Raw genomic sequence first — 25,409 nt, 5'->3', positions numbered from 1 at the left:
GCCCACTTTTTTCCCTTCTCTGCAATCTGCCAGTGAGAAGGTTCTGCACATGTTGGATGTGCATAGACAACTCAGATTGTATTTGGATAAGACTAAGACTATTAGGAAATCTGATAAGATATTTGTGTCCTTTCACCTCAGGTCCTTGGGATTAGCTGCATGCACGCAAACTATTTCTTCTTGGATCTCAAAAGCTATTTCTGTTTGTTATTCCTTTCATGGTAAAAGCCTTCTTTATTCTGTGAAGGCAAATTCTTCTAGGGCTGTGGCTTCTTCTGGTGTTTTTTTCAAGGCTTTGTACACATACTCTATTCTTGAGGCAGCTACCTGGACTTCTGTGCATATATTTACCAAGCACTACAAGTTGGATGTAATCTCCAGAGCTACAGCTGGTTTTGCTAAGGCCATCCTTCATGGCTTCCTAGAGGGCTCTGTTGGTCCTTCCTCCTCTCAAGTTCCTTCTTGAGCTTTGGCTCTCTCCCTAATGTTAAGAATACTGCAACAGTGAAATTGAAGGACATAGTACAGTTGTGTAGAATCTTACCATAATGGTAGATGTCCTTCTCTTCACTGTTGCAGTGTTCACTCTCTCCACCCTCTGTTCTATTTCCTTTCTGGATGTACTGATTACCTCTTTTTTCCTTGGATTGGCATTCCTACTGGGGCTCTCAGGTCACCTTTATGCCCTATGGTATGCAAGCAGCATATGCCTGATGTACAGCGTACCTTAAGGCAACCTAAAGGCTTTGGTACACTGGCCAGATGTTGAGCCAGCTTTGGCAGGGAATCCCGAATGTTAAGAATACTGCAACAGTAAAGAGGACATCTACAGTCATTGTAAGATTTTACACAACTGTACTATCTTTGGCGAGTCCTGCTAAAGCTTCAGAATGAACCTGGATATCAGTGGAGAGGGTGGAAAAAGCATACATGAACATTCCTGTCCAAGGAAATGAAAATGCATTTTTTTTCCAGGTCTGCAAGGAGTCCATAGCAGAATTTTGCCAGTTGTTTGTTGAGAATGTAGAGAAATAAGTCTATTTGAGGTGTTCCCCACAGCTGGACCAATTCCTGGAAGGCCTCCATTCATGAAGGTCTGTTCTGGTCCCGCTCAGCTTGTCTGCCACAAAACTGCACTCTGACAGGATGTAAGATGCCTGTAGGGTGAGGCTGTGGTGAAATGCTGTATCCCATGGCTAGTCTGCTCAGAGGATAACATCTGGTTCCACCCTGTTTTTTTTTTTTTTTGGTTTGTTTTTTGTTTGGTTTTTATGTATCACATGACTGTGGTGTTGTCTGTAATAATTTATAGTCTGGGGACCATAGATGATTGAATGAGTTGAAAGCATTTATTACTGCTGAAATCTATATTACATTTGTGTGCTTTGGTCTTACTTTGTGTGTCCCAAAGACCCTGCACTTTTATTCCATAGACACTGCTCACCAAGCAATGCCTGAGGCATCTGTAATTACAGACTGTACTGGAGGTGGAAGGGGAAATGGGAAATCTGGATTCAGATAAAACTGGTCTCTTCACCAAAGTGCTCCCTTTTTACAATCCCAAAACAGAAATCTGGAGTGTCAAAGGATGTTGACGTTAGGACCATATAGGTTTTAGGTATTCATGAGAATCATTATGAATCCTAGCATCCTGAGAAATTAATTTGCTGAAGCTTTAGACTGAGGGGAAAACACAGAAATAGAACTAGATATAGATCTACTTTTTCCTATGAAAGAATTTTTTTTTGAACTGAGGTATCTAGGGAAAACCTCAGGAAAACTATTTTATCAAACAAGACTTTTGGATGTTCTCTTGAAGCTCCAGTCTGTGAAGGAGGTCCAACACCCACGTAAGAGGATTAGTAACACTTTGAATAAGACCCTAGAAAGATAAGTAAGTTATCTAACTAAGGAGAAATGTGATTACCTTGCAATCTCCAATTGGTTATCACTGGGGTTAGACACTGTAAATACCCTGGAGCAGCTGATAACACAAATAGTAATGCAGAGAACTGAAGGTGTAATCCATACACAGAAAATCTTAAAAGATGGACATTTGATGTTATAGGACTATGATGATGTATCCCTGATGGCAGTGGGATATGTTCCTCCTTCTCAGAGGAATGTATTCCTACAGCCATCTGTATCCCTGGTGTATCACTCTCAGAAGCTACTTGTCTGAAATTATCTATTGCCAAAAAGAAAAATGTAGACCCAGATTTTGGGAAATATTTAAAGGCATGCCTGTGTGTGTGTGTGTGTGTGTGTGTGTGTGTGTGTGTGTGTGTGTGTGTGTGTGTGTGTGTGTGTGTGTGTGTGTGTGTGTGTGTGTGTGTGTGTGTGTGTGTGTGTGTGTGTGTGTGTGTGTGTGTGTGTGTGTGTGTGTGTGTGTGTGCGTGTGTGTTTGTTAACAAACTTAGAGAACAAAGGCTGAAAAGTCTGAGGGACCCTATGAATCAGCTCCTTCTCTTATCACACTTTATCAAGACCTCATTAGCAGATGGTCAAAAGATAACCTCTCTGTCTAAAGGAGAATTCAAAATGTCAGCTTTAACAGAATCAGGCAAGTATTCTCATAAGAGTTCCACTAGCAGCTGCCCTGGAAGAGGCATCAGATGAATCATAAGTACATTTCAAAGACTGTTTAGCCACTTAAGACATAAAAGCAATAAGAACATTCATAGAAGATATTTCCTGGGAAGAGGGAAAGTTGGCATAAACTTTAATATGTTAGCTTGACAATTAAGAATCCTAAAAATAAGGGTGGCAGAAAAATACACTTTTCCTAAAATCTATCAAAGGCTTTCCCATCCCATCAGAGGGGAAGGGATTAACATTTATCAAATGTTTAGCTGCAGTGGGATTTATCAGGGAAATCTCTGCAGGGTTAGATCTGGGATTAGAAAGTAGAAATTTGTAAGACTGAAGAACTTTAATATATCTGCTTTCTTAGGTGCAGCAGGCTGGCGGTCAGATAAGTTATAGACTGCAATAAAGTCATCTCCCAATGCTGGAATAACAGAAGGAATGGGATAGGGTTCAGGAAATTCCAGTTGTAATAAATCATAGTATTTTTCAAGAACAGTGGAATATGATTATGATCCCACTGAAACAACTGGTTTATCCTGCATATGATTTCAGAAGAATAACAGTCTTCTAAGGGGCTATCAGAAGAAACTACTTTCTTTAGAGTCAGAATCAATCACCCGTGGAAAAAATCAGAAGTTTTCCCTTCAAAATAATTTCCAATTCAATATACTGGGAATCTTCAGAAAATGAACCTTTCCTTTTCCTCTTACCAGTAACATTAGAATTAAAAAGGTCAACAGTTACTCCACCTGCCTTTACTTTATGTTTTGATATTGGTATCAGACTATCTGAAGTAACTTTTAATACAGACCTAGTGGCTCCAGTGTCCACCAGGACAGTAATTTTCTTTGAGTTTATTTCTTCCTTAACACAGGGTCCCTTATGATCTATTGGCAGCAAAGGATCAAGATTTATTTCTGTCTCATTACCCTGACATAGTATAGTGACTCCTGACTCCTTCCAATGCACAGAGGTGGGGGAGGAAATGCAGCATTATTATAATTTGGCTGCCATTCAGTCCAGGTATCTTGGACTCTCTGCATTCACCTGTGTGGGCATTCTCCTCTCCAGTGTCCTGCTTCTCCACAAATGAAGCAAGATCCATCAAATGGGACACTTTGTTTCCCTTGACCAGCACTCTTACTAAAGCCCCTAGAAATTCCTCTCCCCTTCCCCTGACTCTGCCCCCTCCCCTTGAGGCTTCTAGCTGCCTTATTTGCAAAGTTAGCAGCTTATCCTCAGTATCCTTTCTCCATTTTTCCTAAAACTCAGTACAGTGATATTCAGCACTTAATAAGGACTCCAAGTCCTTTCCCTGCCACTAGTCTGTAAGCTCTTGCTTTATTTGATTTAGTACAAGAGCTTGCAGACCCTGCACAAAAGCTGCTGCAACAGCTGGCTTATCTTGTCCTTATGGATCTAGTATCCCTGAATGTCTAGCAAACACTGCTTTAAGATGACTCAAATAATCTACAGGGGTTTCCCCTTTATTTTGCTTACATGCCTGCATCTTAGACCAACCAGTCATAACTTGACACACTTCTGTAATTTTATTTAACAATGCTGTCCTTTTATCTATTAGTGCATTTCCTGTGAGAGTAAAATCTGTTATTTCAGCCTTCTCAAGTAATTGTTTTCTTATTTCATCTAAAGTAACTACCCTAAGCAGCTGATTTAAATCTATCAAGGTAGGGTTGTAACATCCTGTTATAGTTTTTAATTCCTCCGTAAACCTTAATGGATCTTCTCTAATATGAGGAAAACATTTAGACATAGTATGCAAATCAGCAGGGGTCCAAGGACAATGAACAAGCTTTCTATTATTAGCCCCCAAATTTCCCTAATAGGTGCCAAAAGATCCTCTCCAGAGGCCATAGCCTACTGTCCTACCCTGTCAGGTAAGTGCGTGTAATGAGCTACAGGAGTATCAAATACTAACGCTCCTGCTGGAGAGGTAGAAGCATGATGAAAGTGATAGGAAGAAGAAGAAACCCCCTCGACTGCAGATGCCTGTTCAGAAGGTGAAGGTTGGACAGGGGAACTAGGCTGAGATGTAGCAGTACCACACTGATCTGGTGTCCAGTGGACAGTTGCCCAAAATGCAGGGGTCTGAGAAATGACACAATCTTGTACAGGAACCACCCGTACCAGTACATTTGGAGGTGGGGGTGCAGTGGCTGCTGGAGGATTATCATCCTCTTCAAAAGTGTCTGCTTTTTGGTCATTGCCAGTTTGCTCCAAACCCAGCAAGACAGGATAAGGGGATCCCTTTTTATTGGTATGTACTGCCTTCTTAACCTCTTTTAATGGTTGCAGCAATTTCTTATTAGCATCCTGTAATGCCCTTAATGCTGACTCCACTTCCCTTTTAAGAACTTCAGTATATCAAGAATAAAATACTGCCATCTGCTCTCCACTTACTTTGTTTTTCTTTTCTTTCAAAATATACTTCAATTTCACCAATTTATCCTTATCATAATTCCATTTAATGGAAACACTCCACCAGAGCAATTTTAGTAAGGTGAAACCACTCATTCAAATGCTTACACCTTTCTTTACCATAACTGTAATACATAAAATATGCAGGTGTTCCCTTTTCAGGGATTTGATTCTGCTTGCTTACCTTTGTTTCCTTTTTTCCCTGTTACGACTTACCTTGTAGATCCTAGATTCTGGTAATTCAGAGGAAAGAAAAAAATGACTATATCAATTCATACACCATTCAGGGAGGGGAAGGTAGGGATTCTGTTGTTATGCAATGACAGAAGAAAGGTTTCAATCAGTATTTTCCCCACAGCACCCCCTTGCTTGTGGCCCGTCATGAGCTCAATATTTACAGCTCCAGCACTGCAATCAGGATAATGGGGCAGATAAGTACTGTGTCCAGAACTGACCACTCTTTCGGACCCTCTGAGGGTACTTTAACACAATCACACCTACGTCCAATGTACTATGGACTTGTGAATTTAATTTAACTTTGCACACCCACCTACATCCCAACATGCTATAGGCTCATGAAGTTGATTTAACTTTGCACACACACCTACATCCCAACATGCTATAGGCTCATGAATTTGAATTAACTTGGTAAACACACACCTACGTCCATAGCCGGCCTTAGGCATAGGCCAACTATGTGGCCACCTAGGATGCCACTCTAGCAAGGGCGCTTTTCCAGTAATCTGAATGGTATAAATAAATCAGGACAGGGGCACCAGGTGGTGGTGGGGGCGCTGTGGAGCCCTTTTGCCTAGGGCACCACTTGACTTAAGGCCAACCATGCCTACGTCCCAATATGCTATAGGCTCATGAATTTGATTTAACTTTACTTTTAACTGTCTTTTTTTCTTCTCTCTCTCTCTCTCTCACTCTCTCCAGTCATATATTACACAACAAAAACATCAGTCATACTTTAAACAACACAAATCAACAGTCATACCTCTTACCTTTTTGTCCTGAGGGTACTGTCCTCGACACAGGGCGCCTGCTTGTGTTAATTTTTCATTTCTCTTGTATGCGCATTCACATTAATAAACTTTGACTTATTTTCTGTGGGTTATCCCACTATTACTTTACATATACCTAACAAGTAAATTTGGTACTTATGTATTATTGCAACCAGATTTTCGCGGTTGCGAAATTCGTAATGTTACTAACAAAACAGGTTTATTAAGCTGGAAACTGGAGTGTAAGCAAGTAAGTAATAGTGTGGCACACACGGAATGAGGCAGGGAGAGGCATAACTGCCAATTTTTCAAGTCCTGCCTGCCATGTCTCACTTTGCTAGTGAACTCCACACTGCTACAGTGCATGACAGATCCTGCCTTCCTGATTACAAGTGCAGGCAAGGGAACTTAATCTGGAGTATGCCGTCTGAATGTTCATGGCCAGTAGTCAAGTTTAATTTCATTCATCAGAATGATTTTAACCGGCAGTCTGACAGCCATTTTCCCCAAAGGGAAACATGCAAGTTTTAAGCTTTTACTTCTATAATGCACTATTTCATGTGTTTGCTGCAGTATCACAGGAAAAAGTAACAAATAATTTATGGCTTGCATCCATTTGGGCAATCAATTATAGTTAGTGTGTGTGTTTGTCTGTGTGTGTGTGTGTGTGTGTGTGTGTGTGTGTGTGTGTGTGTGTGTGTGTGTGTGTGTGTGTGTGTATGTGTGTGTGTCTGTGTATGTATGTGTGTGCGTTGGGGGGATCAGTTGAATTTTTTCCTTCTTTACTGTTCAAATTTAAAATATGGTTAGTACAAAAATAGTCACCATTCTGTATGTAATGCTCAAAATGCAAGAATGGGTGGATGTAAGGAATCACGTTCTTATTATCAGCAGCAAGTGTTTGTAAAGGTGTCGCTAGTTCTGTTGAAATTAAACATGTGTGGAAATATGGCCAGTACTGTTCAGTAAATGTATTTCATTGCATAAGAATAAAATTCATGCAGTTAAACCAGCATTAGTTCATGTGTTTTCTTTCATAAAAGAAAAGGTGCAGAACAACTTTTAACAGTATGTGAGAATTGAAGCGTGCATGTGTAATGCTCGCAAAACAGGAAGAAGAGTTGTACAATTGTTTTTCTTCCTGAATGTAGTCTTAGGTTATTCTTTATTAGTAAGGAAGTAAAATAACACCATACGTTGTTTCTTGCACTCGTTTTCATTCCAGGATGTGAATTTCGCAACTGCGAAAATCTGGTTGCGATAATACGTAAGTACTGTAAATTTCTATCATTCAGCAAAACAGTAAACACCGTATACCTAACAAGCAAACTCAGTCATTCAACAAAACAGTAAACACCAAATACTTAATAAGCAAACTCAGCCATTCAACAAAACAGTAAACACCTTTCCACTTTTTCTTTTAACTGCAATTTTCTAAAAGAGAGAGGAAACAAAAAAAGATTTCCCACAAATCCATTTTCCCCATTTCTAGCCTAGTATGTTTGCACACTCTGAACCACATGTCTGACTATTCCATACAAAACAGTGTGGAATTTCACAGAACTTTCTGTGCTGGGCCCTTATAATTTATTCCACACTGCCCTGCAGCAATACCAAAGTTCAGATCCCAAGCACGGCACCAATTGTTAAAATGCAACAAATTAATAAAGAGATTTACCTTTTATTCTCGAATCAAGAATAATGATTCAGGATGTGCAAAGTACTAGTTTATTCCAGACAAAACAGTGATGGGAGACTGCCTACTCAAAATTTTATATCAGTCTCAAAACACAGAATAATGATACAATTTGTATACTTTTCCTTATCAGTTTCATGCATACAGAACTCTGACATAACTCAGCTTTTAACAAATAATACCATTTAAAAATATTTTATGTTCTTGAGATCCTCGCTCAGAGCTTCACATGAGCATTTCATAAATGTGCCTTATTTAAAACATAAACCACCTAGCCTAAGAATCTGGCCTTTGACCTTGTAACTTTTAATACCTGTATGCATTGTCTTTGAAAGCACCCTTGCAATGACTCATCCCCCATCCTGAGGAGGCCAGAGTTTACAAGAAAGATCTCTGTCACATTTGTTTTTTTTTTTCTCTTTTTCCTCCCTTCATTAGCATTTTAAAACCAGACTCTTTTGAACATTGTAACATCCCTTAACTCCTTCAGCACTTACTTTGCCTTCAGTTATCTGTCAGTACACTTATGATTTCATATTAAAAACAACGCAGTTGCAAGACACTTGAAATACAAAGCTACATCTTATGTGAAACTGTGTTTTGCATAATTATACATCTATACTACATTTTAGCTTTAACATAAACATTTATAAACAGTTTATTTGACTCACTTTTGAAGAAATTACAAGTTAATATACATTTTATAAAGACTAATCATGAGACAATATATTTTTCTGTAAACAATCCCATATAGTCAACCATACGTTCCCCCTTAGAAGCAAGTAACTTATATCTCTGAGGTTACTCCGGTCAGCCCAAGAAAGTCTCATTACTGCTCTAGGTTTTTAAAAATCCATTATCTCCCCTAACCTCTTTGCTAGTGCTAGGGCCTGTTACATGGATATCCCTACCCTCCTCTCAGTTCAGCCTTACACATTCACGGCTATCATTCCATTTCCATTTGCTAGCCATGATTTTCCTGTGCCTTCTTTATTAATGTTACTCCCATATCAAACCTACCTAAAACAGTGTAATCACTGTTTAGCTTTTTTCAGTTTACTGCTCCATTTCACATATTTCATTTTTTTTTCATTAATATATTTCCCCCTTAGCACTGCTCTTTATGCCTTTTTCTACCAGCACTATATTTTGTACAGTTTCTTCTGCTGCTAGCCTTTTTGCTAGAATTGTTTGCTTATCCTCATGTAGCCTGTGATATTTTGTGGACTGGTGTCTTTATCCCATATGCATATATTATTATTATTATTATTATTATTATTATTGTTGTTATTCAAGCAGTGAGTAATTGCATACCCATAATCAAAAACATCAGGAAGGAGGCATTTGGAATGATGGCCATCCTACACCAACCCCAGTGAGGCACAACCCCCCCCCCCCCCCCCCGTAGAATACGCAGGCAACGTCTGTTGGAGGTACATGCAGGAGTTCTCTCTCTCTCAAACGTGCTCCAAACATGTCTTGCAGTCATACGTCTCAACTTCTTAGCACAAGAAATTTGGACAAAGCAAACATAATGGGGGACGAAAGCCCAAAAATAGGGACATTTTTTTTTTTAAAACTGCACTTATAAACTTAGAAAGTTGTTAGACTAACAGGTGTTGCTTTAGCATACGTTCTCTGAAGAATATGAAGCCTGGAATTCAAATGTCTGTAATTATTTACTGACTTAAATCCTCAATGATTTACTATAAAACCACAAAATTTATGAAGAACAGACCAAAACCCTCAGGTAAAAATCTGGACATTCTGCGAAAATCTTTCATTGGTTAGAAGTTTATGGCAGCAGCTATGGTTACAGTCCCTTTCACCATTGCTCTTCTCTATTCCCTGGCAGTGAGAGCTATGCTTGCAGTGCAAAGATCATATAACGTGGTTCAAAACAATTCCATGCTACTGAACTGCACTAGCTATTCCTGACACAGTCCACAAAGTTCTTAGTATACCTACATGCAATGTAACCTGCGAAGTACATAATTGCCGATGTGCAGTACAGCTCCACCTGTATATTAACCGAAGTATTGCAAACAAAACCACATTGGTCTTTATGATCTTTGCAGTTCTACAACAAATATTCACCAAAAAGTATATTTGTATTTTCAAGGACAACAGTAATAAGCATAGTGACGTACTTAAGAGATAATAAAAGTTATCCCAACATGCTGCTCTCTCTCTCTCTCTATTTTTGGTCCGTTTTTCATACACTTGAGGCTTTCTGGCAAATTAGTGGCGAACCGTTACGCTTGTAGTTAGAAAATAACGACAGACATTTGAGTTTTTAGGCTCCATACTCTTCAGAAAATCCATGCTAATGCAAAACCTGTATATTCTATCAACTTTCTAAGTTTGTACGAGTAATATTTCAAAACTGTCCCTATTTGTACCACTATTTTACGTCTTTGTCCAGATTTCTTATTCTAAGAGATTGAGAGGTATGGCGCATGATTCTTAATGTACATAATATTAAAGGGGTTTAGAATCGCCAACATTAGATGAGTTTTAGAAGCTTGGTGTAAATATGGTGAATGTAATTCTATTTTTGCTTGGCCCCTTACTTTTCTAATTAGTGTGTTGTTAGTGAGATTTACATCTAACCTGTCACGATGTGAATTTAAAACATATATATTTCCCATAGTAAGATTTCATTCGCTGCATACTACTTGCTTTTGTCTAACTGAATATCAGTTCTCCCAATCTTCTTGCTGTTTTTTTTTCAAATTTTTTCTTTTAAAAAATCGCGTTTCTTCAGAAAATGCCCTTTGTTTCTAGAGTCCCCTTATACTCTACTCATAAAACATTTTATCTATTTTTTTTTCCAAATTTTATTTTGCAAATCCAGATTTCTTCATAAAATAATCCTTTATTTCTAGATTCCCCTAACACTCTACTCACAGAGGCCTTTTTATCTAAATCTGTATTTGGAGCTACATTGTAACCAGCTAGCATTCCAAATTTCTACTAGCATTTTATCATATCTGAGAATTTCATGTATCTTCCTATTAAACTGGACAAACCATCTTATCAAAAATATCTCATTAATAAACTTGGAGCACTGTTTTTGAAAACCATCGCATTGAACGCGAGAGAGTGTTTAATAATTAGGATTTTCAGCTGAGACACAAAACGCAGAAAACCTTTCAGACATATATGCACGGAAAACATCCCAACTGCAAAACGAACTGAAAAGTGTGTTGATTTGAGAAAAGCCGCAACAAAGTAAAACTCATAAAACAAAAAAATACTCCAACATTAAACTACTTTATACAAGCAAACCAGGTCTCCGTAGAGACCCACAAAAATTGTCATGCTGACTAACGCCAGCATAACGGGGTATTGGGATTAGTTTTCAATTAGCAATAATCACGCCTCGGATAAACCTCATTGGCTATGATACTGCCACTGCGCAAAGCTAATTTAAAAAATTTCCAAAAGAAATTAGGTATCAGCGAAATACCTATTAATAATGTAGAAAGTAAACACTGTAATTGCTGTTACTACAAAGAAAAGCAACTCAACTTGCTTTTTATTTTTTTCACTTCCTGTTATGTTTTGGGATGCTAAAATATATAAAATATTATCCAATTTTTATAAATGAGACTTGCACAAAGCATCCTGGGATTGTATATGCAAATATATTTTCTGCAAGCGTCCTTCTAGCAGTAACATAAATGGTTGAGGTGTTAAATAGGTGCGGAGACCCTAAAAAGAAGAGGGTGGAGTGCGAAAAGGAACCTTGTAGAAAACATAATTACGGTGTAATAGTGTACATTTGCAAAATGGTGACGACTGCAGTGATGCAGCGGTTAGCGTTGTCACCTTATAGAAAGAGGTTCACCAATTCATTTCTCGGCTGGAACACCTTTTGTGCGGAGTCTGCATGTCCTCTCTGGGAAGGTTGGGCGCCGGGCTTGCAACTCTACACCGTAAAAACACCACTGACAGTTAATCTGCTGACCGGGGATCCGTTGCAGCGACCGCTGATCGGGAAAAGCCGAAAAATTGCTAGCGTAAAGTTACAAAACCAGGAGGACTAGATTTGAAAGTGATGCAGTTAAAATGTCGGGATCTCCACTGAGACAGGGTCGTGGGCTAGGTTTAATAGATTATATGTGCGTGCCCCATTGTGAGTGTCAGAAAGTCCGAACTCTGCAAAGTTTGACATTGGGAGGGTCTGCCACTCTGTCCCTCCTAGGTATCCCTAGTTGTTGTTCTGAAAATGGTGTCAGACACTGTTTATTGTTGATATATTTATTTAAAATGCATCTGTTTAATTACAGAGTACTTTGGTTCCTGCTGTTAGTATTCTATTCTTCTTTAAAGTAGCAATGAGGTTCAGTGGCGTTACTTATCACAGATTAACTCAGGCTTACGTAGACATATGCAAATTAATGAAATACATGGTACTAGAAAACGAGTTGGAAAGGAGAATTATTGTCTGTGTTTTTTTCTTAAACTTGTGATAGTTTAGCATTTTAATTTGTGAAGATGTTTGCTATTTCAGTAACTTAAAAGAACTATGTTTGGAAATACCAGCCGCTACCACTTTAAAAAGGGTTGATGTTATAGAGCATTTATTTATTTGAAACAGAATTTATATTTATTTAATAGAAAAAAATACCACGATCAATGAATGTTGTTATTCGAGAATGAAGCTTATTCATTGCTTTTAGAGAGGGTTGGTTCGTGTGATATTCTAAAAGGCAGGATAATCGACTGCATCGTTTGTGCTAGTGAGTGATTGCGTTCGCACTGTTCTCTGTTGAGATGGTGATAAAATACATATAACAAATGCTATTTCCTTTCAGTCGTTAGAGTTGATATGCTGTTTGTCATTTCGCGCAAGCCGCAATATTTATCTCCTAGAATGTTTTTCCTCGTCTGAATGAGAACATGTATTTAGGACCTAAAAGTTTCCTTAGTTCATCACTGGCCAAAAGTATATTCCAATGGTTATATAATATGTTCCTGATAACATTGTGATTCCTTCCATATGTAGTCACAGACCTAAGGGTGGAATCTTCCATTGTGGTTGTTCGTTCTTTGTATTGTAACAAAATATTTCTATCCTGAGTAGTGGACCATTCACTTGCTCTACCTATATCCAATTCTCTATATCCCCTATCTTTAAATCAATAGTAAAGATCCAATCTGGCTTGTTCAAAATCTTGTTCCGATGAGCTAATGTGTTTAATATGCATAAATTGAGATTTTGGTATATTCCAGATGGTGTGGTACGGATGCATGCTTGATGCATGGAGCATGGTGTTATACTGTGGATATTTCCGATATGTCTTAGTACTCAAAGTGTGATCTTTATTCCTATATATTGTGACATCCAGAAAATCAATAGTATTGTGATTAGATGTTACAGTAAACTCAATGCCACATATATTTCCATTCAAGTATTCTACAAATTCCTGTAAGTATGCCTCGTCTGCCCGCCACACCATCCAGCAATCGTCCAAGTATCTACGCCAGATATCAATCTCCACCATATATAGATTGTGGAGGGGAGCATAGATCATACATTCTTCAAAAAAAATCCATGAAAAGGTCCGCATATATGGGAGCAAAGGATGCTCCCATAGCAGTACCTTGTAGTTGCCAGAAGCACTCCCCCTGAAAGTAAAAACATTTTTATGTAGGACATTTTCTGCTATGCATACTAATAACGTATTGAATCCAGGTGGATATAATGCCGAAAAATCAAGCCAATACTGTAAAGCCTGTAATCCAGCCCAATGAGGTATGCTGGTGTATAAAGATTTCGCATCCAATGTACACATTAGCCACCCTGGCTCCAATTGTGTATCCTGTATGATTTGAAGGAAGTGAGTATTATCTCGTAATCTGGCTCTGACTGAAGTAAGTAGAGGCTTCAAATAATATGTTAGAAAGGCCGGTAGAGGTTCTGTTAAGGAACCTATACCGGTCACAATGGGTCTCCCCGGAGGTTTGGAAAGGGATTTGTGAATCTTAGGAAGAAGGTAAAGTATTTGTTTTTGGGGGTCTATAACAGTGAGATGTTTCACAATATTCTTGGTGATAATACCTTCCTCCTCTGCTTGATTTAAGAAGGTATCAATTTCCTTCTTAAATACGGCAGTAGGGTCAATAGACATATGCATATAACATCGAGTGTTGGCAAGTTGTCCCTTACCTTCATTCAAATAATATCCCATGTTCATGACCACTACCGCACCTCCCTTATCAGCTTTTGGAATCGCAATGTTATGATTGTGCCTTAATTGATCCAAAGCAATCTTTTCGGATGGAGATATATTTTGGCCCACAATACATGATTCCCTATGTGGGAAATGTAGATCCCTGAGAACCGACTGGAGGAATATAGACACATGTTTATTCATAGGAGGTTGGAATTAAGATTTGAAAAATCTGAATTCCGAGATCTTTGAGAGGTTTTATCTGTAAAAAATAACTTTAGATTAAGGTTACGACAAAAAGATAGTACATCATTAACTGTGTTATACTCATCAGAAAAGAAACCAGGTATAAAACCAAGGCCTTTATTAAGTAGTTGCTCTTGTTCACTTGTAAGTCTTACATCCGATAAATTCAACACATTTTGGTAGCTATAATCAGTTATTTCAACAATGTCTGTATCAACCCTTCCACAGAATTTGTTCTTGTGCCCATGCTTATGTTTGCGGCCTCCCCGCTGCCTTTTCCCATGTCTAAAGGGTGTAAAGCATTAGATTTCTTACGACTGGGTGACTCATGATAACTGCTACTGTCATTATCCGTATAGGAGGATTCTTCCCCTGAGGTGCTGATGAGAGACCTGTCATTGGTCTTAAGAATCGATCTGGGTCTCTTTCTAGGCCTATTGTTTGCTGTCCCCCGACTGGTGTCTGTCAGTCTAACTGATCTAAATGATTCAAATGGACGACCCCTTTGATAATCAGTGATATGACTATTAAATTTTGAATTTTCCTTTCTTTAGTCTGTTTCTCATAAGTGGCCAATTCTTTAGAGAGTTTGTTTACAGAAGTAGCGTAAGTAGGTAGAGACTAATATTGTTTACATTCCTCACAATAGGATTTCACCTCAGTTGGGTTGATATCAACCATTCTTTCATAGTATGAAGAAAGTATCTTTACAAACATCATGGAAGCCTGCTGCAATGCTAGGTAGCATCTTTGTTTAGTCTGTCCTCCGACCTGCCAACTAAGAGTTGTAGACGAATCCTCAGGCCTCTTGGAGTTATCTCCCTATTAATGTATGCTTGAAATAGTCTTAAATGCCAGATGTTTGCTCTTAAATTTTTTAAGCCCTTGCTGAGTTTGTTAAAGGCCATGTCACAACCATTAGAAGGATCTGTTATGGAGCCATTCTGATTATTGCCTGGTATGCAATCTATTCCAAAGATTCCAATGTCATCCCGACTGGCACATAATCCATGAAGAATGTTCTCCAAATCCATATCTATTGGTGTCAGAGGGCAAAGATTAATAGTGAATTTAAAATGGTTGGAAAAAAGTCCTAATTAAAGGGATATACGAATTGGCCCTTAATGGATATCAAAATCACTTGATCTATTGTGAAAATAAAGGTTAATAGGTCAACCATGAGATCAAAGGAGCATATTTATATTACTTTAGAATTCAATTGTGAATCTCCAGTCTAATACAGACACCAATCTGATGACAGCAATCCCATAAGGTGACCAGTAAATGGGAGAACTCCAAATCCACCTGTCTGTTTACACTTCAAATTATATGATTTCTCCAATGGGATCTGGAGAAGTGTGTCAAAAATTCTGTTCCCCCTTATAGGACAAGACTCATGTACAGCTGTCTGTGAAGACACAAATTATACATTTTGTAGTTCATGGCCACTATTCAGTCAATTAGAAACACATCTCCAATACCTAGAACATCATTATGAATGTGTTATGTACTGCCTCATTAATATACAAATAACAATAATGTATTACATAGGTCAGTTGTAGTTCATAATACATTTTTTCAGCCAGTTTAGGTCTAAGTCATTTACTCACAAAACATATTTATACACAAATTTGTCTTAACCTAGGCCTCAGCTTTAGTAAACAATCTCATTAAATGACAAAGAAGAACATTCACAAGTGGTGATCTTTAAATGTGTGCAAACTGGTCCCTGTGCAATACAAACACAAGCTATTAGTCTTTTATCTACCATCACCACTAGTTACAACACAAAAAGACAGCTACAGCAAGGGGGGACCCACAGCTGGGTTTCTGTGAAGATACTGAACTACATTAGTAACCCCCCTTCATCTTGTTATTGAAGCCTTGCTACTAAATATTTCATTTGTGTGTGTATGCATATATGTTTTTATATAATTTATTGAAACCAAAAAGTAATACATTTTCAGTCATAAACCATAAAGGACCAATACACATGCACAGACACGCACACACCTCTCAGCTCTTCCAAATTTGGCAAGCACATCTAATTTGTTCTCAAACTTTTGCTCCTTTCCTCCTAAATTTGGAAATTATTTTTGAGTTAATAGCACCCACTAAGACTACCATTTCCCTAATATTTTTTTCTTTATCCATTTCTTTGGGCAGCCTGTACATTTCTGCCCACAAATAAATCTTGTGTCATGCCAGTACCTAAAAAAACTGCCAGCAAGAGAAGAAAAAAATATATTGAAAACTATGAGCTTCTGCTTCTGTTTTATGTATGCTGTGAGATCAGCTGTTCCATAGAGCCAGTCCTGAGACTGGTTACCTAAAACAGCTGATCTCAATGCATAGTGATTCCTTCACGACATAATGGGATCTTCAGTTGCCATTCAGTGTAACTTGCAACCCTGATCAGCATAATAACAAAATTAAAAAAAAAAAAAGACATGGATCACTTGGTTGGGCAAATGTGTAGTGTTGCCACTGCCCAGGGATATACCAACTTTCCTGTAAGCTGAAAGAGAACAGACTATCTCTGAAAATTGGGGAGCTTTTGCTTACATTAACAATTTTAGTGAATGACTTATTTGGGTTGCTCTTCCTACCTAATGCAGTTGTTAAAAATAAATAAATAAAATTTCCAAGGATGTTTTTGAAAATCCACATGAACCACTGCAACCAGTGTTCATTTTGACATAGGGGAACAAAAACAGGAATGAAGGAAGGTGCTCAAAGAAAAATTATATATGGGCAGGAACCGAAATATGTCCGAGGCAAGGATCTCTAGTAAGAATTTCTATACTGTCCCTTTAAAGTATTCCAAGTTGCTTCACACATTTAACATTACTGCTGCAAATCCAAAAGAAAGAGCAAGCAACATCAGCTTGCTATCAGGTTGCTAGTCATTTTCCTCAACAGCAGCCTCAATGATTACAGCTAATTTGGCTATGCATATCTCAGATATCTAAAAATGTAATTCGTCTTACTTCACATAGGTGCACTGGTTCTGAAAGCCAGACAGTGACTGTTTGAACTCAACAAAGAAGTGGTCAGTTACTTTCAGTGCTCAGCTACAACCTCCACTCAGCAGTTCTACCTACTTTTATGTGTAGTCCAGACATTTGGGACAGTAATGTTGGCCGTGTATTGTACAACAGATCTGAGAACTTCTACACAAACAGTAGTTATACATTAAAGTATTCCAGTTACTTCACACAAATCATGTTAATCCTGCAAAGGCACATTAGTCCTGCAAAGCCAGATAGTGACACTCTAAAGTGAGAGCAACAACAAGAGGGTCAGTTACTTTCTACAGACTGCTCCCACCCCACCCCAGCAGTTAAAGCTAAAAATGACGGCCATGTATTGTACTATATTTCTGCATTGTTAAATGGAAGTAGTAGGGATGCATTAGAGTATTCCAAGCTACTTTATATAAATCACTGTAATCCAGTAAATGCACACTAGTCCTGCAATGCCCGATAGTGACTGTTTAAACCAAAAAAAACAAAAGGTCATTAACCTTCTACAGAGAGTCAACTCCCCAGCAGTTACAGCTAAAACTGACAGCCATGTATTGTGTTTGGCAAAACTTGGACACCCCACCGGATGCACAGTAGCAAACCTTACCCATGCTGTCTAGTTAGTCATGCCTTCCATTACTTTTGTGAAAAGACCAAATCTATACAGTCATTCAGGGTAGGTGCTGCCCCCACCCCACCACAATATTGCATGGCTATTAAAAGTTGTTAGTAGCACTCAACCTTTTATTTATGGCAGGAGACAAAAGGTGGTCAGCAGCTCCCTTGCATTCCTCTTTCACCATCAGTCATTCAAAGCCACATACATACCAACACACACACACACTGCTTGCATATCTACAGACAAACTGGAGAAACATCACTACTACATATATTTAGGGTATTAAAGGAAGCCAAAGTACCTGGATAAAATCCACAGGGAGATGCAGTGAGTGGGTGGGCAGGCTCCCCAAAGAAGGAGCCATTGCCAAGTACTCAACTAGAGAGCCAAGCAGTGTGAGATGGCAGTGCTGCTTACTGTCCTGCTATGTCAGAGGTCAGTTTCCCTCACACACATCCTCCCCGACCACCAAAGACAACTACATATTATATGCAGTGCTGATGTTCGACAATGTCTGAAAGAAGAAATTATGGCCAGTTTGTTAGTCTTATACAGAGTGCAAAACCACCACTCATACAATTATAAGCATAAACCACAGCAGAGAGCAGATAGCATTTTACACTGATTTTAGTAAATACAGCACATGGTCCGACACTGACCATTACATGCCAGATTACTGAATGTTTAATATTAATTAAACAGCAGGGGTAAGGCACATTTATCCACAGCCAGACTCCACACTCTAACTTTAGACTGACTATGCAAACCTTACATGTCCAGCTGTAATAAAAATGTCCATAGTAAAGTATTCCAAATTGTTTTAAACATATGCATGCTAAGCCTTTAAAGCCAGTTAATAAATAGACTGCTTAACTTGATCATGACAGCAAGGCTAGTTTTTGCATCCACATACATACTCTCTAGCCATGCTGATCACTGCATTCACTTTGGATGTCTGGTTGGGGTAAAAAATTAATAATAATAATAACAACAATAATAATCAGTGACCATACATAACAACAGTAATAATCAGTGACCATACATAACAACAATAATAATCAGTGACCATACAAATGTACTTCAAGTTTGTTTCATGAATGTGGGCAGTAGTTACGGAAAAGTAATCTAACTTACTTTCTGCAAGTGCATGACAGCCCTGCAAACCAGATTAATGATTGCAGTACTAAGCTAAAAAAAAACATTCAGATACTTTTGCCTACAGGGAGACCACCAGCACCACTTATAGACAGTTTGTTCACTGGGTACAACTCGGTGGTATGACTGTGATAAAAAATCATGACAACAGCAATGTCTTTCTGCTTTGTTTTCCACAAACATACTATAGATATGCCATGTCTAGTACCATCTAATAATAACCATAGCAAGGCACTTCAGTCTTGTTTTACACAGACAACATCTTTAATATTACAAAATTGCTTCTCACAGTCACAGTCAACTTAGTCCCGCTAAGTTAGAATAATGACAAGTGACTTCAGGGTCAGTCCTCTGCATCCACAAACATCCCTGTTCTCAGCTGTTATAGTTACTTTGGTGTAATAAAGCAAACCGATAAAGTAAGGGTCATAACAATGATTTTCAAATCTATTTCAAACAACAGATGCACAAACACACAGTTGCTAGCTTCCAAGCTTTCAACCATCCATTTCTAAAATGTGAAACCCTACATCTTACAATATGGAACATTTACTAAGGATTTCAAAAAGAATGCTCACAGCATGACTAATAACCAGTTTCTTCATTCTAACATATACAAAAGTTCTGGTGTATTAATATGAAGGCATTAGGCTCTACTAGAACAAAGAAGCTAAAACAGACAAAATACACAGTAATGTGACATGATAACTATCACCTTTAAACTACAAACCAGAGCTTAGTTGGTGGGTCTTGCTCACATTTCCTTGGTTACAAATCCATTCATTGCTTCATGAATATAGCTAACAAATATTAACAATGAATATGCAACAGTCTTTTAGTCTGGAACAGTGTGGATAAAGAATGTTCTTTGGTATGAGAAACATTTGAGAGGTATGGCTAGCATGTAAAGCAGTCTACTGCCCATATATGGTGAGCTGTCATCATCTTATTAAAAAAAAGCCAGTGATAGAAACTCAGGCTTCTCTCACACTGCAAATATACCATCCACTGTACACTTTCAAATTTATGGGCTTTCTGCACCATTCTACCCAGAATGTAGGCAGAAAATCATATAGATTGTGGATGGGACAGAGAAAATAGTTCAAAGATTCAGTAATCAAGTGTACAACATTTGCCAACAAGGGTATCATAGTTGACGTGTCTTTGGAATAAGTCGCCATGAACCAATTTACTTATTTTAAATAATGAAATGTCATATTTCTCTGCTTAAAATAAGTAAATAAATATACAAACAAACAATGGAAATGTGTCTGCAGCAGAATAGCACCGTAAGTGACCACCTAGTTTGTCTGTGTGAAAGCCCACTTGAGTGTGTATGTGTGGGATTATGAAAAAGGTGATATACTGTGGTACAGTGTACCTAAGCGTGGAGCTCTGTAAAAGTAGGACTATAAAAGGAGACAGCTCATGTGCATGATGGTTTTGAGCTCCACTCAGTTTCTCTGAATGTTTCTTCAATATAGCAAATATGAAAGAAATAATCGGCAAATAACATTTTGAGTTTAAAGAAAAATACCAAATATTAAATAATGTATTAGCTAGCTGAGAAGAAATTAAAAAAAAATTGCTAGCCACGGACAGCACTTTGGCTCAGTAGTTAAGCTGCATAGCTCAGAACTCCAGGGTCTGGTGTTACATCTTTAACTGTGGTCACCTTCTTTATGTGTACTTTCCATGTTCAGCCTTTGTGTGTTTTCCTCTGGCTACTCTATTTTCGTCTCAGGTCACTACCCCAAAGTATACAGATTGACTACCTACCGTGAAGTCTACACATATCTTGCTTTTACCCTCACCCTTATAAAGTCAGTTGTGAATGAAAATTCATCTGGTTAACAAATGAAAAAAATAAAATGTATGCAAGTGAAGCAGAACCTCAACTTAACTGAACACTTTAGGAAATACAGAGTCTTCACAGAGACTGTGTTCAGATAGGCAAAACAGATTGAGAAAAGCAGTAAAAAATAATGTTAGCATTTATTACAATGGCTGGTATCACCACAGTAATAAATCAAAAGAAATTATGTACCTTCACATATTGATAGATAACTTGCTCACTGGCCATCATCCTTCATTCATGATAAAGCTCTCACTACTAATCTCCCATTGGAAGGAATGTCCAGGTTTCTTCCTCACTTTTCTGGTTGAAAAAATGTGGTAAATCACCTGCTTGAAACACTTAAGTGCTATAAAAGTCCTTTGAATTGTAGCTGTGCTACGGTTTAAAAAAAAAGATGGAACCATGAAACAAACTAAAACAATTTTACCACAGTTACGGCTCTAAAAACAGAATCGCAACCGTGGCATTATTTCAAGTGGCAGGAGACTGGAGAATCTTAGAAATTTAATGTTTTATTATACTATCCCACCTTACATTTCTTACCTGCCTTGTCCTATACATTGAGATTTTTTTGCATTCTTTTTAAATAGGGAAACAGGAATCTGACAGCGCTTCATGCTTTTAACTTCACCAATCAGTGTTTCTCTCTGGATCAGTTGCTGTATGTTATGATCTCTCTCGCTCTCTCTCTCTCTCTCTTACTTACACACAGACATGTCTAAAAAATAAAAAACAAAATTAAAATTGAATGGATGACATGGTAGTGCTATACTTATAATTATACACAGAGTATCAAGTCACAGAATACTGGGGATTAGCTATCATTAACGATTTTAACACATTAATGCTTACAAATGCAGCAAACCTTTAAATCAGAGAAGTTTATTTACTACTAGTTTAGTGATTGTTTTCTCTGCAAATCTACATAATTTCAGTTTGCAGATGGGAACCAAAACCTGACTGGGACTAGATAAGCAAAGTTAATTGATACGTGGGTAGGAGTAGCCACTGATGTCACAAAGTGGGAGGTAGTTAAATAAAGGGGGTGACAATGTTTGTGTTTCAGTCCGAGGCAGGGAACTTTATTTAGAAATTAAATAGTGCCTCTTTAAACGCTCCTTACAAAATGAGATACAAAGCTTGGAGATGTTAAAAGAAAGCAGCCCAGAACGGGTACAGCCAGCCAGCAAGACAAGCACACCATGAATTTCTAGCACCAAATCCTGTGACAATAATATAGATATTTATAAAATCATGCAAATGCTCCCAGGACTATCACCATAAACTGAAAAGTGTTGAAGTGCCCCCTTTTGTGAGATACTAACCACTGGTATCTGCTGCCTAAAAAGAATGGATCCTCAACAAATGATATCTGACACACAGCACCACATGGTTGGGACTCCGAATCACCATATAAGCTTTGAAACAAAACTGGACTTCTTCACCCTGCAAATAAAGAAGCTATTGGTTGATAGCAACTATTAGCTTGATTTATGTAGGTAGAATTCTGAACACCTTAAAATGCAATGACTTACAGGTTCATAGGTTTATACTAGGCTAACAACCACCACAGTCTTACAAGCCTAACCATGCTCCCACCCCAGTTTTGTCCCAGAGTTCCTTGGACACCTATATGGTAGTGTATGTTAGTAAAGAGGTAGCTAAGGGTTATGTGGGGGTATATCAGTTGGGGATTACTTAGTCATTCTCTGTCCATCAGAGACAAGGGGGCCAGATGGAGGGGGGGTCAATTTGCGATTTCCCATCTAATGATCAACAGATTGGAGTGCTATTAATGTTATTTTTATTAACTTTATTTTGTTTATTTATTTTATTTTTATTATTAACATCTTCACATGCCTCCAGATTTCTAAGTAATTCTGGAGTACTCAAAATTATCATTTACTTCCTTCTACCAGACTAAGCTTTCTTGTTTGTATTACTGAATTCTTGCCACCAAACTGATGTGGATATCTAAAGGCAAGACAGTGTATTTGCACATCTATCCACTTACAAAAATATGTGTGCTAACAAAGTGACTGTAAGGAAGTTTTGCAACTCAAGGGCCTTTACAGTGTCCCAAAATTACTAAGGTATTACTAAGGCTTTAAAGCATTCCTCCCAAGAACTGCAAGTGGATGCCATAAAACTCCCCCTCTTTCCCTTTGTAAGTGCATAGTGCTATCTGATCTGTTTTGTCTCCACCAAACCTACCCCTATAAAACCTAATTACACTGCAGGAAGTGGGGGATGAGAAAACCTTCTGCTTGCAGCAAATACAAGCTAGTTTTTCTTCTCTTGCAAACTTTACAGCCATGGGTTATGGTCTTAGCTTGAATTAGCAGCTAAATTGAAACTTTTGCCCATTTAGAAATAATCCTGCTTCCTCAAACAGGAAATGCTTTAAATATGTTTTCTGTTACACCAAGCCACTTTACTGTGATAATTAAAAACCCAACTAAATATTACCAACAAATCAAAGCTTTGACCTCATATGAAATATTTCAGCCTTTCCTGAAGAAATTCTGGGCACTGCCCCATTACCCCCCCCCTCTGTGCACTGCCCCATTACCTCCCCCCACCTTTCTGCCCTTCTTCTTTTTCTACTCCCTTAAAGTAACACCACTAAAATTGAAATGGTTACAATATTCTGCTACTTAGCCACAGAATCCCAGCCAACCAACTGCTCTTTACTCCACCAAGGTTTAGTAATGTGTTAGCAGATAAAATAAACAACAAATAAATCTGCATGGTTATCAAATGTAAGCATTGGCTTTGCAGTCCTGAACAAATGTTTCCACTTTTTGCCAAACCTTTCTATCCACAATTACCCAATGTATTAATTTACAACCTACAAATGGTTGTAAATTCCATAAGACCTAGATTAACTTTAATGACCCACTCAGCTGAATTATGTAGTATTATTATTTTTATTATTAATTTCATTTTATTTTCTAAGAAATTAACCAGACATGATTTACTTGCATTAGGCACAAGTTATAGAACCAAACATGATTTATGTTGTATTAAGCATACAAGCAGGCCCCAACTCACTAGCCTTACCATGTGATTCTTCACTGACCCCAGCCATCTAATTAATTGCAGGCCATGACTATTGTTTGCTAGATTGCTAAAAAAACAATTTCAGCTTTTGCTAAAACCTTTTGCATCTCATCCCTAAACCCCAGGCCACACTTAGGCATGTGTGCCTTAGTTTCATGCCTTAAGTGAGCCTTAATCCCTTTACGGAATGGAGCAAATGTTTTCAACTGTACAGTTTACCAAAACAGTGATATGTAAGTAGAAAGGATGGGCCAGCAACCTTTAAAAAACAGGATGTCAAGAAATCAGCAGCTATGAATTCTAAGAACCGTTGGGCAAAGGTGTTGGTACACGAGTAGTTTTCCCAGTTAATGGCAGAGTAGTTGAAATCACCCAGTATTAGGGTGTTTGGTTGTATCTTAATATTTTCCAGTATGTTTAGAAAGGTGTAGTGAGAATCTTGGGGTATGGTGGGGGATCTGTAGCAAGCTACAATTTGAATTGCAGTCTTGCCTAGTGTTAGTTGCACCTGGAGAATTTTGGATGCATTGTGTTAGGCAACTAGCCTGGAGGTGTGAATATCCTTAGGGAATATGGATACTCCTCCACCTTGAGTGTTTCGGTCCTTGTTTGGTGGCCAAAAAGTGTGGTAAGAGTTGCAGCCTGGTATTGCAGGGTTGCTCTCTGGAGCCTTGAACCAGGTCTCAGTTACTGCACAGATATCAAAGTTCTCCATTTTTAGGACTGCCTCAAGAGAGTGCATTTTGAGGTTTAGACTTCTAGCATTGAATAGCATTACCTTCAGATTTTGCATACTTGTACCTGTTATCGTGGTGGTTTTGTCCTTTGAGCTTTGCCTAAAAAAAATATGAAGAGGTACATGATCAAGCTCACTGAGTATGTGTCCCAGGCGGGTATGGCCCGAGCCTTAAGCAGCAATCTATCGTCACTCAGAATTATGCCTCAATACAAACAGAAAATTATTGACTTTAACAACTGGCTTAGTTTCTAGTGTCATTCAAATGGGATCCAGTACCTGACAGCCTGGGATGACATGATTGACAAGCTGCGATGCTTTGCCAAAGAGGACCTGCACCTGTCTTCCTTGGGCTCCAGGTTGCTGGCAATGGCTCTTGCCTCCCATATAGTGCCTTTTTTTAAGCAATGCCATGAGGTCAAAACTACCAACATGCAAATTTCATCAAAATGTAAATTAAAGGTCTTGCTGCTAAATGCTAGGAGTCTAAACATGAGACTGCACTCATTGCAAACATTCTTAACTCTGGAAGAAGCTGACATTTGTGCAGTCACAGATACCTGTTTCAAAGCTGTGGAGATCACCCCAGCCATACTAGGTTACTCATCCTATTATTCATTCAGACTCCAAGCTGTGAGCAGCAAAACAAAAGGAGGTGGAGTTGCAATATATATAAAAGACATACACACCTCTAGGCTGGTCAAAGAGTATGATGCTCAGAAAATACTCCAGGTGCGGTTAACAACGGGCAAGACCCCTATTCAAATCATAGCTAGATACAGGCCTCCAACTC

At 38.3% G+C, this 25,409-nt stretch overlaps 2 non-coding genes across 2 annotated transcripts; one reads left to right on the top strand and one right to left on the bottom strand.

Annotated features, from left to right (window-relative positions):
* Positions 1–11,026: 11,026 nt before the first annotated feature.
* LOC122817432 lies at positions 11,027–11,160 on the bottom strand. Its single transcript, XR_006367250.1, has one exon. It is a non-coding gene; the product is annotated as a U4 spliceosomal RNA (small nuclear RNA).
* A 1,182-nt stretch (positions 11,161–12,342) lies between these two features.
* LOC122817414 lies at positions 12,343–12,508 on the top strand. Its single transcript, XR_006367244.1, has one exon. It is a non-coding gene; the product is annotated as a U1 spliceosomal RNA (small nuclear RNA).
* Positions 12,509–25,409: the final 12,901 nt, after the last annotated feature.

The sequence above is a fragment of the Protopterus annectens genome, chromosome 12.part0, assembly GCF_019279795.1.
Source record: "Protopterus annectens isolate FY-2018-M chromosome 12.part0, PAN1.0, whole genome shotgun sequence".
Taxonomy (NCBI): Eukaryota; Metazoa; Chordata; order Ceratodontiformes; family Protopteridae; genus Protopterus; species Protopterus annectens.
The sequence above is the reverse complement of the archived record's forward strand: the minus strand, read 5'-3'. Positions and strand labels throughout refer to the sequence as shown.